This window comes from Hemicordylus capensis, chromosome 2 (assembly GCF_027244095.1).
Source record: "Hemicordylus capensis ecotype Gifberg chromosome 2, rHemCap1.1.pri, whole genome shotgun sequence".
Classification (NCBI taxonomy): domain Eukaryota; kingdom Metazoa; phylum Chordata; class Lepidosauria; order Squamata; family Cordylidae; genus Hemicordylus; species Hemicordylus capensis.
In genome coordinates, this window is record NC_069658.1 from 363,374,997 (window position 1) to 363,391,014 (window position 16,018).

The following is a 16,018-nucleotide window of genomic DNA, read 5'->3' on the forward strand; positions in this document are numbered from 1 at the left end:
GTAGACTATCTCACATATGGATTCCATAATTTTGTAAGTGCCCATTACTTATATATTGACAACCATACTCCTTCACTACACTTACGAGAACATTTGGTCCATAATCATTGGAATGGGTTTTGTGTGTGTCCCAGAGAGCTACCACATATTCTTCAGTTTCACTTTCTTTCCCCTATCTCTCCTTTCCCTCTGAGCCCTTCTAAAGGTGATATACAGTTAGAGTGTGCTTGTTCTTATTCAGCAAATATTATTTAAGAGGAAGGATGTAGGGAGAGGCTTATGAGGCAAGTGTGTGTGTAGCAGCTCCTTTCTGACCATTTGCTACTCTTTTATATACTCAGTAAATATGGTTCTGATATTTGGTTCCTTCTGTATACTTGAATATGTTTGTGTCTTTGTTTACAAATCACATTGTATAACACTCTGCAATAGTTCACTGGGGCTTATGGGTTTTGTGGTTTCTTGAAGTCTCACAGACTGTGCGGAAAAATAAAAATTCCAGGGAAGAGACGGGGGAAGAAGGCAGCAACATGGATTTCTTAAAGTTTGTGTTGGAGCAGCCAAAAAACTGACAGAGTCCAGATGGAAAGACACATTTCCTGGCTGTAAAGATAAATTGCTACAGGAAATATTGCTGGAGGGAAAAAATTGTAATTTAGGCAAAACGTGTATATATCTTACTGGGCTGGAGGTGGTGGTGATGGTGGGGTTTCTTATCTTTCTCTTAAGTCTTGCTGAAAACGGAATGACTAGAGTTCTGTGCAGCCATTGAGTCTACAAATAAAATTAAGAGGGGATCAGGGCTGTATATTCTGGCGCTGCCCCAGCCTCCATGCATTTAAAATCCTGTTTGGATAGGACCTGTCTGTATCCTTCAGAACTGGAGAATACAGATCATACCTAGAGAGCTGGAACCTGTGCAAATGGGATTTTGAATAAGTGAACAGTGGGATGGACAGTGGAGGGGTGTGTGTGTGTGTGTGTGTGTGTGTGTGTATCTCACTCACTCTCTCTCACACAAATATCTTGATGTCTGTATGTAGAACAATGTTATGGTTTGTTGCCAGTTCTGGAGTCATATTTGTTAAGAGATTGGTGAGCGCTTTCCCTTTCACCTCAAAATTAAATTAGAAATGAACAGTTATTCATATTAAAATATTAAAAATATTTTATTATATTTAAAAACATATTAAATATTAAATATTAAAAAAACACAACCCACACAGAATAAATGGGCTCGTTTTTTGAGGTTCAAAAAAGTAGCCCTCTGACAAAGCAATTGAGATTCTCATTGTTCTAGATCCCATAAAATCTGACAAACCACTGTAGGTAATTTACACACTAGGCTTAAAGTGGTTCCCACTTGCTTATAATGCAATGTAAAACGTAGATATTGGATAGACTGAGATGTAACCATACACTATGATTGAACCATAGTTTGACATTATTAGTATGGCTGTATCCTTGTTCGATAAACTGGCTTGTTAACTAATTTAGGTAAGGAAAAAACATGATTTGGCGGGCTTGGATATGTAATGAACTGTGACTGGGTTGTTTCTGGATGGGAAGGGGAAATGTTTATGACACAGAATATTGAGGTAAGGGAAGGGGAAGGATTGAGGATGGTGGGTTGTTATGGGGAAAAGGGAAGTTGAGATCAGTCAGTTGCATTTGGGATGGTAAGTGAGAAGGGTGGCTAGGGTTACTAGGGTAGAAATAGGTCCAGATCTTATTTGATCTATATATTTAAAGTTGAATCTGCAAAGAAATAATCAATTCTACTTGTTAATGGTGTTTTATATATACATGTCCAAGTTCCAACTTTTGTACAAATAAACCAGACATAAATTGTGATGTTCTTTTTGAAACACACATATCTAACACCAATCCCAAAGTGAAGTAACTTATCACAGTGTAGCAATGACAAACTCATGATTTGTTCTAGATTATGAATGGAAGCTGCTAATTTCCTTCCCTCATGTGTGAGCCTGGGGCTCATGCTAGTCATGCTAAATCATGATTAAGCCTTGTGTGAGCATCCTACTGTAATATATCAGGCTTTATGAGATCTAGAAGCAAAGCACTATAGATATTTTGCAAGTCGTACATCTTATGATGCTTTGGAAGTTATGGATGTAGAATTATATGTTTGTTCCAGACTCTGGCTGTAATATGTTCCAGAATGTTACAATTGTGGTTTATACCTTGCAAAGAACTCTGGGTTTGCACAAGCATATACATTCCTTGCAGTGTAATCCAAAGCATGTTTTACACAGATGTAAGTCCCACTAGGTTCAATCTATTATATATTTTAAAGAATTTGTGTGTGTGTGTGTGTGTGTGTGTATATATATATATATATATATATATATTTGTGCAAAATAAAGTCATACTTTTCTATTACCTACAGATATCAAATTTTGCATGAACAATATTGCCACATAAATTAGCTCAATGTGCTACTTTTTACACCAGAACTTGCTTGGGGACACCATTTAAATAATTTGTTTCTTTTTAATTAATCATACTTTAACTGTTGTTCTCAACAGATTTTTAGAGCTCAGTAATCAGATCAATAATTTCAAAATAACATAATGCCCAAGAAAAGCAGGAGGCATTTCTCAGATTCGAATTTACTATGATTCCAATTTACCACATGTGGTCATTATTCAATAAAATGAATAATGTTCAAAGTTGAAATATTTCAAATTTCAAATGGTTCTTTTACTCCCCCTTTGCAAGCACATTAATATTTATTTTATTTATATACTGCCTGACACCAAAGGCTCTAGGTGGTTCACAAACCATAAATACAATAAAACAAACTATTAAAACAACTAAACAGTAAAACTATTTAAAACATTCAAGGATTACTGAAAGCCAAGCTAAAAAAATGCATCTTAAGGGCTCTTTTAAAGGCTGACAAAGATGTCATGCCACAGATATCTATAGGGAACGCATTCCACAGTTCGGTAGCGACTACAGAGAAGGCCCACTCCTGAGTCACCGCCAGATGAACTGGCAGCATGTAGAGACCGACCTCTCTCAATGACCTTAATGTGTGGTGGGGATCATGCAGAAGGAGGCACTTTCCTAGGTAACCCGGTTGTAAGCCATTTAGGGCTTTCCAGGAAATTATCAGCACTTTGTATTTTGCCCAGAAACCTATTGGCAGCCAGTACAATTGTTTTAAAACATGCATAATGTGGTATCTCTGAGAAACCCCAGAAACCAATCTAGCCACTGCATTTCAGACCAACTGAAGTTTCTGAACTACACACAAAGACAGCCCCATGTTGAGCATATTGCAGTAGTCAAGCCTAGAGTTTATCAGAGTGTGCACAGAGTTCTGAGCTCATTTTATTCGAGAAATGGACACAGCTGTCATATCAACCCAAGTTGATAAAAGGTACTCCCGGCCATAGCCTCAACCTGAGCAAACAGAGTGAGGCCTGAGTCCAGACGCACTCCCAAGTTACATACCTGATCCTTTGCGGGGGAGTGCAACACTGTCCAGAACAGGAAGATCTATCATGTCCCTCGAAGTATGACCCCTTACCATGAGTACATCCATATTATTTGGATTCAGCTTCAATTCATTATCTAATCCATTACTGCCTGTAGGCAGATATTTAGGGGGGTTATGTCATTACCTGATGATGATGTCATGGAGAAATAGATTTGGGTGTCGTCAGCATATTTATAACACCCTGCTCCAAATCTCTGATGATCTCACCCAGTGGTTTCATGTAGATAGGATGGAGCCCTGGGGGACACCACACAATAGCTCTCATTTCAGAGAGCAACTATCTTCTAGCGACACCATCTGGGACCTACCTGAGTGACAGGTATGGAACAACTGCAATGCAGTACCACCTATTCCTAAATCCTTCAGATGATCCAGAAGGATACCATGGTTGGTAGTATCAAAAGCCTGGGTCAGGCCCAAACCCTATCTAATCCAGCATCCTGTTTCACACAGTGGCCCACTGGGGAGCCCACAGGCAGGAGGTATGTGTTAATCACCCCTTGATGAGCAGCAGCTGAATATGTGAGTGGGCTCTGTCAGAAAGTGTGCCATTTGAGATGCGAGGTAAATTGCAAGTCCTGATGCTGGTGATTAATCTGTGATCTGTTCACATATGCAGAGTTGTTACTTGATGCTACGGACCTAAAATACTGAACCTTGCTGTTAGAATCTTTTTGAACAGCTGAATTTTTAATTGCTTGCTCAATTTTCTGAAACAAAGTTTCATTTATTTATTTATTGCTAGATTTATATACTTCCTTTCATAAGATTTTCCCAAGGCGGTTTACAAACTTTAATACAATAAAATTCCATAAAATCAAATTAAAACATTAAAATCGATTAGAAAATAAAAACATAAAACACCAAAACCAGCCATAACAATATGACAGAGCGGCTGGAAAGAACTGGCAACCCCTAAGGGGTAAAAGTCTGAACAAATAAAAGTGTTTTCAGTTGTATTGTAAAAGCAGCCACAGACACCAGACAATGGACACCCACTGGGAGAGCATTCCAGAGCTTGGGAACAAGAGCAGAGAAGGCCCTGTCCTCCATGCACTACAGTCAAGCCTCTCTCAATGTCGGCACATGGAGCATCACCCCCTCCAATGGCCTTGTTGGGTGGGTAGAAACACTTAAGAGCAGGCAGTCCTTCAGCTATCCAGGGCCCAAACTGTTGAGGGCTCTAAAGGTACCAGCAACTTGGATTGGATCCAGAAACAAATTGGCAGCCAGTGCAGCTCTCTCAAAATAGGTATATGAGCCAGGGGTCTAAAAATCTGTTGATCAGAACATTTTGAGTGAATAAATGGGGTAGTGCTTTTTTTGGATTGCTTATGACCCTAGTAGAATTGTTAGCCATGATGGCCTTGGATAATGAGTAGCTTTCACCCCAGAAAACCAGCTTATTGTGTAAAAAATAATAATAAATAAATAAAGCTTTGAAATACATCATAACATTGACTGTATGGTGGTCAGACAATGTTACTAATCCAACATTTTTCATCTGAAGTAACAGACAGCTAAGAATGGGGGGGGGGAGTTTCCCCATAGCAATATTTATTATTTTATTAGTATTTTGAAAGTATTAATCTGCAGACAATACTCAAAAGTCACAATATTTGTAAGAAACTGCAAAGTTTTCAAGAAACCTGCCAGGAGGTGGTTGGACCTTTGGGAGTTAAAGGTATTATTAAGGAGGATATGGAGGCTGCAGAGAAGCTAGATGAGTTCTTTGCGTCTGTCTTCATGGCAGAGGATACTGAGCATATACCATCCCCTTTTGGGGGATGAAGGCTAAAGAACTGAGTCAGATAGCAATGACAAGAGACGAGGTTCTAAACAGTCTGGAAAAACTGACAACTAGCAAATTGCCAGGGCCAGACAGCATCCATCCTAGAGTCCTCAAAGAACTCAAATGTGAAATTGCCAGCCTCCTTGCTAAAATATATAACTTATCCCTGCAATCAGGCTCTGTACTGGAGAACTGGAAAGTAGCAAATGTAACACCAATTTTCAAAAAGGGATCCAGGCGTGATCTGGAAAATTACAGGCTGGTTAGCTTAACGTCTGTTCCAGGCAAATTGATGGAAAGCATCCTCAAGGATTAATTTGTAAAGCACATAGGAGAACAGGCCCTGCTGGGAGAGAACCAGCATGGCTTCTGCAAAGGTAAATCTTGCCTCACAAACCTTTTGGAGTTCTTTGAGAGTGTCTCAACAAGTGAGTGGATAAGGGTGATCCAGTTGTCATAGTATACCTAGACTTCCAAAAAGCAAGTTCAACCAAGTTCCTCATCAAAGACTCCTGAGAAAACTTAGCAGTTATAGGATAAGGGGACAAGTACATATGTGGATTGCTAACTGGTTGAAAGACAGGAATCAGAGGGTAGATATAAATGGAGAGTTTTCACAATGGAGGGAAGTAAGAAGTGGGGTCCCCCAGGGATCTGTACTGGGACTGGTACTTTTTAATTTATTCATAAATGATCTAGAAGTAGGGTTAAACAGCGAGGTGGCCAGATTTGCAGATGATACCAAACTCTTTCGGGTAGTGAAATCCAAAACAGAATGTGAGGAGCTCCAAAAGGATGTCTCCAAACTGAGTGAGTGGGCGACAAAGTGGCAAATGTGCTTCACTGTTGGCAAGTGTAAAGTGATGCATATTGGGATGAAAAAACCCAACTTCAAGTATACGTTGATGGGATCTGAGCTGTCGGTGACTGATCAAGAGAGGGAACTTGGGGTCATGGTGGACAGCTCGTTGAGTGTTGACTCAATATGCGGCAGCTGTGAAAAAGTCCAATTCCATGCTAGGGATCATTAGGAAGGGGATTAAAAATAAAACTGCTAATATTATAATGCTCTTATACAAAACAATGGTGTGGCTACACCTGGAGTACCACATACAATTCTGGTCACCACATCTAAAAAAGGACGTTGTAGAACTGGAAAAAGTGCAGAAGAGGGCAACCAAGGTGATCAGGGTCCTAAAGCACCTTCCTTATGAGGCAAAGCTACAACACCTGGGGCTATTTAGTTTAGAAAAAAGATGACTGAGGGGAGAAATGACAGAGGTCTATAAAATCATGCATGGTGTGGAGAAAGTGGATAGAGAGAAATTCTTCTCCCTCTCACAGAACACTAGAGCCAGGGGTAATCCCATGAAATTGATTGCCAGGAAATTTAGGACCAATAAAAGGCAGTATTTTTTCACACAACGCATAATCAACTTGTGGAATTCTCTGCCACGAGATGTGGTGACAGTCAACAACCTGGATGGCTTTAGGAGGGGTTTGGATAACTTCATGGAGGAGAGGTCTATCAACGGCTACTAGTCGGAGGGCTATAGGCCACCTCCAACCTCAAAGGCAGGATGCCTCTGAGTACCACTTGCCGCGGAGTAACAGCAGGAGAGAGGGCATGCCTTCAACTCCTGCCTGTGGCTTCCAGTGGTATCTGGTGGGCCACTGTGTGAAACAGGATGCTGGACTAGGTGGGCTTTGGGCCTGATCCAGCAGGGCTGTTCTTATGTTCTTAAAGTTCTTTTAGCTGATCATAAAAGTTATTGTCATCATCTGCCTGTTTCCAAGCCACCCTCATCTTCATCTGCATGGTAGTCATGTTGCTCTACACGGCATATTGCTGTGTGTGTATTAAACTGTTCTTTGTACAAATACACGTGAGCCCAGAACAAGACTGTTCACACCTGCAGGACAACCGTTCAAGAACTGAATCAGGATGTGGTTTCCCAGCCATCTACTGAATAGTAAGTACCTCTTACTATTTTTCCATCCATAGCTGTCTGGGCCAGGGATTTCTGGAAACTGGATCAGGCAGCTTTTCCAAATAAACCTTGGTAATTAACATGGCAAATGTGCTATTGCAGGAAGTCACGACAAGGCGGCAGTTGATGTGGATTTGCTACATCAGGGGTAGGCAATCTTAGTTCTCCAGCTGTGGTTGAATTGTTGTTGTTGTAGCTGAGAGTGTTGGGAGTTGTAGTTCAACAACAGCTGGAGAGCCAAGGTCGAATATCCCTGTACTACACCCTTTCTTATACGGGAGTTTATATATCACAACTCATTTATGTCTGCTGTGTTCTTAGAGCCATACAAACAACATGTGAAATTTTCCATCAGAACTCTTTAAATGTCTTGAACATCTACCGTCTCTCCAAGTTGTCACGTTGCTCGAATGCCATTTGAAATTCTGTGCTGTTCTATACAAATCTAAGTGCAGAAAGTTTGCTACAACTAGAAAAGGCAGTTAATGAAGGCATGTAACCCAGGAAGTGCACAACATACACTATGCCCTATAGCACAAGCAATTTATCTAATGTTAGTGTATCTTGATCATATTTGCATATATGTGACATTTAGGCAACACTTAGGACCATCACATCTGTGTTCTCACAAAAACTCCTTCCTTGGCCACAAGTCGGGCATGTAGCAACAATCTTGTGTCTGCTGCCTCATTATGTGATAGAAGTTTTTCAGCATCATTTTGAGTAATCTTGTAGCACAAGTCCTCTTATACCATCAATATGACTTTACCCTTGGGCTTTTCCCTGTATTTTTTCTGCTTCTGCTCACAACAAGGCTATAAGACATGTTTTATGACATGAATATGGTAAGAATCTTTGCCATTGCTTTCTCTTATGGCCTCCTACTATGTTCTTATACCATGATGCGTTGTTGCTGTCTCTGTAATCCCTTTCTGCATTATTTATTGTTACAACCTGGTATATGCCAAACAGAACACCAGTCGTTTTGCTTTGACGGCACTCTATTCGAAGTTGTCTGAATACATTGTATGTTACTTCACATTAAGTTACATGGTCATTCTTTGTATGTTACTCATGCCATCAAGTAAACAAGGAGGAAATTTGGGAATAATTTCAGCAGATTGGGCTACTCTCTCCAGCTCAGCAGATAAAACTGACTTCCTAGTCTTTCTCAGTGACCATCACATGTTGTTAATTACTAAGGAACTGGTCCAAGTGATTGCACCATGATATCTCTGATAGTTTTGATTGCACGGAATTGTGATTTATTTACCTGTCTGTTTGAGCTCTGTCAGCTTTCAGAAAAACTTAACTATTTCAGTTAATTTCAATTTCAGTTGCAGTTTGGAAATCCTGTCATTCCATTTGGAATTGGGATTCTCTGGCAATCTTTCTGACTTAAACTTGCAGTAAGCGTCATCTCCCAATGTCTTGGCATTTAAAAGGTTACTTACAGCATCTGGTGATGCAAGTTGACCAGTGGATATACTGCACAATTGTTGCATATCAGAACTGAATGGATTCTTCCAAATTTTTGTAACATTTTCACAATGCATCATATGTACAATTCATCTCATTTATTCAGGACTTTGTGAGTTCTGGATGGGTAAACCTGTTGTTTATAACATCAACCATCTGCAGAGTTGGTGAATTCTTGTGCTCCAGTAGTCTGCTGTAATGTAATATCTGGCAACAGCCCCTTCCCAAGTACTGAACCCTTTTGTTCCATCTGTTTTCTGTGTGTCCCTATAAACTGTTTGTTCAATGGCTTCATCCACTGGTATCCTTCCGAATATATCATAGCATCCAAGCTGAGCAGAGAATCCACCACTTTTGAAATACTAATGGACCTCTGGATCACTTGCAGATAAACTGAGCATATTTTGCAAATAACACAGATGGTAATGAGAGTAGTTGATCCTGCCATAAACAGAACAGGGAATTAAAGCCTTTCTGGTTCCAAGGTGCAGTCTCCAATTTCCTTCTCTCGATGTACGGATGACATTTAACAGAATATTCACCAACTCATGTATGGTATCTCAAATCTAGAAGACTACCATGGCTTTCCTGCATATGCTTCATGTACTGTTCAAACCTACTGTCCACATGTCCTAATGTGTTGCTGCACATTATACTTTCATACTGCTTTCCAGAAATATCCTTTAATGTATGGATAACTATGATTAACTCTTCAACAGCATCCCATTTTGCTCATGGGTTTCCTGAAGCCAAATGATGAAACTGTGCCACAGCAATCACATGCAGGCTTCACAAGAGAAACTCACACAAGAGAAACTCAAGTATGTAGTACACCGCTCTGAGCTCCTTGGAGGAAGAGCGGGATATAAATGTAATATAATAAAATAATAATAATAATCAACTTGTGAAGATTTACCCCACAATTGTATTGCCAGCCTTCAGATACTGTGTTTATTGATCCCACCCTCTGCAAAAACAAACAAACACAAAAAACCCCTCCTGAGTTAGTGCAGATGTCTCTAAGGCTGCATCTACAAAGCGCTTCCTTATAATACTTAATAGAACACATGTTGTGTGAAATCCCCGCAATTGCAAAATGATATATTTAAAACTGTTCTGTGTGCTTCCATGCTACTTCTATAGCTCTAACATACATGGCTTGATTTGAGGGCAACTGAGCCTTGTGGGACCCCATAGGCCAAAGGCCAAGAAGACAAGCAGAAGCCCTCCAGCACCACCTTCTGAAATCTCCACTCCAGAAAGGACCAGAACCACTCTAATGCAGTACTCCCAATCCCCATACCTGAATGGCAGTCCAAAAGAATACCATGGCTGATGGTACTGAATGTTGCTGAGAGGTCCAGCAGAACCAACAGAGACACAATCTCCCTCTCTAGTTCTTGGAGGTCATCCACCAGGGCAACCAAGGCAGTTTCAGTCCCAAACCCAGGGTGGAAGCCAGACTGAAAAGGAACTCTAGATAATCCGTATTGTTCAAGACCCTTTGCAGCTGCACAGCCACCATGTGCTTAAAAATGATTAGAAACAGGCCAGTTGTTAGCAAGGTTGGAGGGATCAAGGGAGAGCTTTTTTTAATAGCTGTCTTACCACTGCTGCTTGAGGCTTGATGGCATCTTGCCATCCCTTAACTAAGCATGAATTACCTCCAACCATCTACCTGTTTCCTCCAGGGCAGATTTTATTAGCCAAGAAGGGCAAGGGTCCAGAGCACATGATGTTGCTCGCACACTGCCCAGGATCTTGTCCACCTCCTCAGACTGCACTAACTGAAAAGCAGGGCCAGATGGTTGCCGAGGTAGCTTTCCTGTAACTGCCCAAACCATCCTGATCGGTACAAATTGAGCAATTTTATCTACGAAGTGACAAGCAAACTGGTCACAGTGGGCTGCTGATGGTTCTTCCCCCATCACACAGGGGCCTGTGGGAAGCAATGACTTTGCCACATGGAACAGCTCCATTGGCCTATACCAGGCCTGCTCAACTTAGGCCCTCCAGCTGTTTCTGGACTACAACTCCCATAATCCCAAGTCACAGTTTCCATTACCCAGGGATTATGTGAGTTGTAGGCCAACATCTGAAGGAGGGCCTAAGTTGAGCAGCTCTGGCCTATACTGTGCAAATGCAATGGAGGCAGAGACAAAATATTTCTTTACTGCCCCTCCCCGTCACAGAGTAGGCCCTATAATGGGCTCTAGCCTGTGGTCACTCAGCTTCATTACGACACTTCCTCCAGCATCGCTCTAGCCTTGTCCAAGTTGTTTTTCTGCCCTGAGCTCTGAGGAAAACCAAGGAGCTGAAGAGCACCACCAAGCCATAGAGGGCATTTAGAAGCAACCATGTCAATAGCCCAGGCTGGCTCCATGTTCCAGAGATTCACCAGGGATTCAACAGGGTCACCAGTTATAGACACTGGAAACTCCCCATCTGGAAACCAAACGGCTCCATAAGCCCCTGGAGGCGGACCGTTCTAATTGGTCCACTACCTCTGCAGAGGTTGGTCGAGGCAGTCAAACTGAACCCCACCAGATGGTGATCTGTCCATGACAAAGGAGCTATCTCAAACTCCCTCGCCTGTAGATCATTCAATCCCCGGTTGGCAAAAACCAGATCCAAGGTATTACCCGCCACATGAGTAGGACCCGATATTAATTGAGATAGGCCCATGGTTTTCATGACGGCTATGAAATCCTGAGCCCCTCCTACTAAGGGGGTGTCAAGGTCTGGCTGACTGCCAGGGAAGATCACGAGACAAAGCGAAGCTGCTGAAACTGGATATGGCTCGGGAAGTTCGTCTTGACCGGACTTGGCTGCACACTGTCGGCACAAGGGTTGACGAATGTTGTTTTTTAGCAGTGAGTAGAAGACTGGTGATGTGATTTATAGTGCAAGCCGAGAGCTCCCAGCTGACAAGCATTCAAGGCTTATCAGCCCTCTGTAATAGGCGTTTGCTTCTCCTAATAGTCTCCAATTGATCCTGGCGTCTCGTGACACGCCGCTGTTGCGGAGTCAGCGGGGGCTGGTTGTATAACTCTTCTTCAGATTGGTCTTTCACAATTTCTGCTGCCTCAGGTTGTTGTGCCTGTTCTGAATCATTAACCACAGCTGTTTCATGAACACTGACAGCCGGGCTCTGCCCCTCAGACACTCCTGCATCGCCTGGAAAGTTGACAGCTTCCCCTTCCTCCTCGCTGTCCGAGATCAAGGGTGTGACAGGGGGCCTTGGCATGGACATTGAAGTCCACCAAGACAATAAACCTGAGGGAACCCAGTACCATCTCTGAGACCACCTCTGCCAGCTCAGGCAGGGAAACTGTGGTGCAGCAGGGTGGTTGGTAGAGATGTGCCCGAACAGTTCCATGGGGTGTGTGGGGGGTGCCTTTTAAGCGAGCAGGTAAGGTTCTCTTTACCTGTTTGCACCCTCCCCGCCACTTTCCCCCTGCCAGCACTTGATTTTGAAAGAGATGCATGGGGCTGCAGCATTCCTTCCTGCAGACCTGATTGGTGTCACCACACACATGGCTGTGGCACACGAGTGCTAGCCATTTGTATGGTCAACATACCACACAAATGGCCAGTGCACATGCACTCTGGCCATTTGCATGCTGATGCCGATCGAGGCTGCAGGAAGAAACACTGCAGACCTGTGCATGTCTTTCAAAATCGAGTGCTGGTGGGGGGGGAAAGCGGAGGGGAGGGGGAAAACAGGAAAGGAGCACCTTGCCTGTTCTTTAAAGGCACCCCCCTGCTGCCCATCGAGCTTGCTGAAATGCCGGCGTTTGAACAGGTTTGGCGCTCCAGAAAGGGAGCACCAAGCCTGTTTGTGCACATCCCTAGTGGTTGGTACACCAACAGAATCCCCAGCCTATCTTGGAGGCCCTCCCTCAGGGACAGATACTAAAATTCTGGGCTTGCCTAATCTATGCTGTGCCCTTATGTGTATATTTTCTTTGGGAAACAAACTTTGCATACTTGGTTTTAAACTTACACTGGTAGTAGCCAAAGGTAAATGACAAATCAGAATCTCAATAAAAAAACTCAAATGAAATCAAACATATGGAAAATAAATCTGTATTAAAGCTACAAACGATATACAAACAGTAGTCAAAAAGTACGATAAAAAATTTGTGATGAGATTTCTGGATACAAACTCATTTCAATACTTTATCAAACCATGAAAATGTTTCATATGATTTATACAGAATATATTCAAATGGAAAATACATATAAATGGAACTATTCAAATTAAAAGGTGACTCATATAGGTCTACAATTCCTATAAGTTATACAAGTTATACAAAGATGAATTCCTTGATTTGATAATAAAACTGATCTTGAAAGTAAAAGAGAAAACAAATTATTCTTCTCTGTCGCTACATAGGAAGCAGAGCCAGAAAATAGTTCCCTGACATAGAGTTCAAATTTATTGGAAGCATTCGGAACAACCAAGGGTGTAGTAAAGCCAGAAGCTGAAAACAAGCTCTGTTGAATTATCAGTAGGGCACAGGGGTATATCCTAGTGTTAATTTTCTAAATTTAAATGAGCATATGGCCTTGCTGTGTTTTGAATCATGAGCTGCTTGGGAGACATACAAAGGAGGAGGAATGAGTTTTTAGCTGTTCATAGCAAAAAAACAATTATCTTGTTGGCTTGGTGCTTAATCTGGAGAACATCTCCCTTTTGGAAACTGGCAAAAAGAAACTAGCTGGCAGATATTGATTCCTTTCCCTTCTTTTAGTCTAAGTGGTACAAATATTGTCTCAGAGGAAGGGAAGGTAAATCTGTCACCCATCAAAAGCTGCAGAATGCTTAATGATTCCATGTAGATCTGTTCATCTTCCTGTAGTATATCTACATGATAGTTGCTATGATAGTTGTCATCTTTTAGGCAGTACATATACAAAATGCATAGCCTGCCTGTTATGATTCTGCAAGGAAGCACATATATATTGCAGGAGGAAGTTCTGTGCTGTTTAGTGGCATGCCCTCTTAGATAGTGTCAGATGCCTCTGAGGCATCCTTTCAACAAGCTAGTTTTCAGTCATCTTTATTTTGGCCACCATCACCAACCACCTTCATCCAAATACAGCCATGTTACAATACAATAAAAACATACAATCATTATCCAAGTAATCCTAATTTAGCCTTAATTAAATTATCTCATATTTTACATATTACAGCCTTATATGTAACTCCTGGATATTTATCAGGCATCCTGCAAGGCTACCTGCTCATCTGAACATCCTCAAAAACATTAGGGGGAAGTTAAAGACCATCTGAGGTCATTATAAAATCAGGAAAATATCATATGCCCTATCGACTCAATCTCCTCTGCACCACATGGGCAGATTCAATCTTTATATGGATTTTTTTCATTTGACCCTTTGAGGGAAGAATACCAAACCTCACCATTGTAAACGCTCTGCAGAGCCTAGAAATGGTAAGGGAAGTAAAGTATGTTGCTGGTTCCATGTTATGTTCCTCTCTCCAAATCTTAATGCGTTGGGTGCCAAGGTGGAAATCATTTATATCTAGAATTTGTTGTTTGACAAATGCCTTAGCTCTCTCGTATCCCATCCCTGGGGTAACGAATCTAAAGGAATTCCAAACTATAACAGTTTCAAGTGCAAATTTGCTTCCATGTAGTGTTAAAATTATCACTCAAGACCCGGGGAGCTAGCCCATTTGGGTAGAATATTAACTTTAGCCAGTAGTTACTTATTACTATCCACATTCTGAATTCAACACTAGGCCTGCTGGCTTCCAACCTAAGGGCAGCATTTGCCACATATTTAGCCACTTGAAATACTGTACTCAGAAATGTTCTCTGTTTAGCTTTCAGTGATACAAGCCTCCCATATGGGCAAAGTTGAACTCTATATAGAAGCAGCAGTATAATCTTGGTTTCAAATAATTCCATAGCTGTAGGTGCAAAATGACTTCCATTACTTCAAAAACTCTACGTAGTTTGTAACACATAATCCCTCTGTGCACACCTTTTACTGGATGCATGGAATACTACCCCCAGGTATTTCCACTGATGCACCATTGATTTTTCAATTAAATGTTGTAATTCTTGACATTAATTGATGGTGGAGTGTCCCGCCTCAAAATCTGCCTGTTTCTCAGCCAGAATATTCTCCTGGTCAACCCAGTTCAATAGTTTTCTGTACAATTTACTTATGATGCTTAAGAGGCTAATTGGCCTATAACTGGCAGGATCATTGAGAGCTAGCGTGGTGTAGTGGTTAGAGTGCTGGACTAGGACCAGGAAGACCCGAGTTCAAATCCCCATTCAGCCATGAGACTTGCTGGGTGACTCTGAGCCAGTCACTTCTCTTTCAGCCTAACCTACTTCACAGGGTTGTTGTGAGGAGAAACTTAAGTATGTAGAACACTGCTCTGGGCTCCTTGCAGGACAATATATAAAATCATCTTCCCCCCCTTTTTAAAATATTGGGACTATAATGGCCAAGCCATTATTTTCTTGATTGCTAATTCAGATGGAGAAGTTGACTTCAGATTAAATTTATAGTTTTTATAAGTTCTAATAAATTGTGGTGGGGGGAGGGGTTGTACTATTGAACCAGGTTTTGGACCTAAAGCATCAACATGGTTCCCCACCAGATTTATTTTAAAAGCCTTGCAATTCTTGAACAAGTAGCTTATAGATATCCAGCATCTGATTCTCCATAGACATCTTCAAAAGAGCAAGCTAGTTCTGCTGCCTTGAGGACCACATGTAGTGGGAAGCTGTGGAAATGTACAGGTACAGCTCTTGGGTTTTTTTGGGAAGAGGCAGGCATGAAAACAAGCTGTACTCTTAGATGTTTGTGATACGACACTCAGTAATTTTGTAGGCCCCTGCGATGGGTGCATTTCATTTGCAATACTTGCTTTTAAAAATTCTTGGTAATACTGACTACCCTTGTGTCTGTCACTGGCATCATTTTCTATAGAAGTCTCTTTATCCCTTTTACTTAGTAGTGGACAATGGCATAAAGCATGGGAATGAACAAGTAGTGTCCAATGTGCACTGCTTCAGTGTGTGTAGGGGAATAAAACTTTAAACAGTGGTGAATTTCCCTGATGCTCATACCTGGTATCCTTTATGCAGCAGACTTCTGTGCCAGTATCCTGTGGGGAGGTTGCCCCACCTCTGTTGCTCAGCTGGTCTATATGCATACATTGGGGCCATTTGAGGGGTT

General features: G+C 41.6%; 1 protein-coding gene across 1 annotated transcript in view; it reads left to right on the forward strand.

Moving 5' to 3' along the window:
• Positions 1–16,018, forward strand: part of NEURL1B (neuralized E3 ubiquitin protein ligase 1B) — a 316,674-nt gene that overhangs the window by 108,386 nt on the left and 192,270 nt on the right. The gene's annotated exons all lie outside the window — the stretch shown is intronic.